Genomic DNA, 2,633 nt, shown 5'->3' on the forward strand with positions numbered 1-2,633 from the left:
TACCGCAGCAGCATCAGCAGCCAAGGTGGTGATGTGCTTTGTGTTTGTAAAACTATGTAATCTGTGATGTCTGTATTGTTGTAAAAAAAAATATTGAGGGGAAAAAAAGAACAATAAAACTTCTCAAATATTATGAGTGGTCCTGTTCACACAACCTGGGTARTGAAAAATTAAATGAAGATAAAATGAGGGAAAATGTTCTGTATCTCCACTGAAGAAGATGGCGAATATGACCTTACTGCAAAGACACTTTTTTGTTTATGTGCATTTAAACTCACCCATTCAGAGGTTCTTTTTTTTTCCAGACTGAATGCTAGCCAACTGATTTAAGTAACCAAAAACACCAACCGTGTCAAAATTCAATGAAAGACATTTTGAAACCCTCAGCAGCAGGATGGGTAATATATGGGGCAACAAAAGTCCTTTTGCGTCACCTCAGATGAACCGTTAATTGAGCATTTTATATCTTTGGTTATAGCCTGTTATGTAATTATACCTGGTTGCTCAAATACTGGGTCTAAAGAAAGAATCTGATTCTTCTATTGCACTCACTTTAATCCWCCCAAGTTGGTTGAAAATCTGCTCCAAATATTAAAAACTGCAGAAGAGATTTGTGTGGGTCCTTATTTCTGTATTGTACATTTATGGAAATGGTACGTCTTTCCCATTTGTAAACTACAGTTGACATGAATTAAATAATTGTAAATCGAAATTTCTTCCCATGGCTTTTCTTCTAGGTATTCATTGTGACCAACCAGTGTGCTTTTGCAGTTGGAGCTACAATATTATGGTATTAGAGAACAAATCGGATCTGATTTAAAATCAAAATGGGTAATTTAGGTGGATCTAGAGTCCTGTGTTTTCTAGTTTTTTTTTTTTTTGTTTACTTCGCAGTTTTCAGTTCTGCTCATCAAAACAGTCGTTTTACAAAAAGCTGTTATWTTTTTAGTTCTACGCCGCCCAGCCAAAATAAAGGTAACACTAATCTTTTGTTTGACCACTTTTACTTATGATTATGTCATGTATTCACTGTGRGATTATTTCCACAACCTTCTACAACAACACATACATTTCCTGTCCAGAGTTTTACTTTTTCGCCAAGAATTTGTATTGAAGATGGAGGTTCAGACCACTGTGAAAAATCTCCAGCACATCCTAACAATGAGGTTCAGGTCTGAACTCTGTTGAGACCAAGCCATGTGTGAAAATGATACCTCGTGTTCCCTGAACCAATCTTCCATAATCTGGTCCCAGTGAATCCATTGTCATCTTGGAATATGCCATCAGGGAAGAGGTAATCCATTGATAGGATAATCTGTGATCAGTATGTTCATGGTAGTCAGCTAACCATATTTGGGCACATATGTGCTGGACCTATACATACTGGCCCCCACTGCCTTGTACAGTAGGCAGTAGTGGAAAATGGAGTACATTTACTTGAGTACTGTAATTAAGTGCATTTTTGAGTATCTTTACTTGATTATTTTTTGGGGTACTTATAACTTTCACTCCACKACATTTCAAAGACAAATATTGTACTTTTTACTCTACTACATTTCTTAGAAGCTYGTAAGTTAATCTTTACTTTTGGTTCAGCRTAGCTTTGTGATCCTCTTTTGCTGTTTTCCTTTCCTGAAATGCATTTGGCCACACGTTATGTTTCTCACAATGGGAACCAATCACAGTCAWAGCTCACACATGGGATAGATTTGGAACATCATCCTCAGTGGTGGGGAGCTGAGCTCCCACCTTCATTTCAAACAGAACCCAGCAATGGAGACGGTTGAAGAAACTCAAATGGAGAAACCAGAGCAGCATGGTCATATCAGTTCGATGTTTGAGATTTCAGAACTGAAAAATATTTCGTATCAGTTTAAATGTCTTATGTTTTCACTGTGGATAAACTACATTTTTGCATTTAAAAACTCACTTTATTGCATTTTTATGCTGAAGTCTTTACAGGTGGTGCAGAATTTGTAGTAGAGTGGTTCTACCTGTTAGTACATCAGGTGGTTTCTGAGAGTTAAGGTTCTGTAAAATCCCTCTGAAAACAATACAGCAATATGCTGATATTGGAGTTTTTAATTTGTACTTTTGGATACGTGAAGGCATGCACTTTTTAATACTTAAGTATTTTCAAAAGTAAGTACTTCAGTACTTTAACTTAAGTAGATTTTGACCGAACAACTTTTACTTGTAGTTGAGTAAAATTTGACCATGAGTATCAGTACTTTTACTCAAGTACTAGAGTTGAGTACTTTGTCCACCACTGACAGTAGGCATGATGGGTGCTTCACTTCAACTGACTCTTCTTACCCTGATGATCCAAGACTCTGGACCAGGGTAAATCTGGACTCATCAGACCACATGACCTTCTACATGAATCTGATTTTAGTTTAGTTACAGCAATCTCCTTAAAAGTTTTCTCTGCTTGATACAAATAGTTTGACCCATCTGAAACAGATTAGTATATTTTTCACAAACACAGGACGTGTTTTTCAGCATGTTTAACAAATGAGAAGCTACTCAATTGCATCTTTTTGTGTTTTTTTTCTATTTAACAGGAAAAGATTACTAAAAATCAAGCCTGACTCAGCATAATCGCTGTTTTACAGCAGGTTCCTGTTCTGCAG

This window comes from Austrofundulus limnaeus, unplaced genomic scaffold (genome assembly GCF_001266775.1).
Source record: "Austrofundulus limnaeus strain Quisiro unplaced genomic scaffold, Austrofundulus_limnaeus-1.0 Scaffold24, whole genome shotgun sequence".
In the NCBI taxonomy this organism is placed as follows: domain Eukaryota; kingdom Metazoa; phylum Chordata; class Actinopteri; order Cyprinodontiformes; family Rivulidae; genus Austrofundulus; species Austrofundulus limnaeus.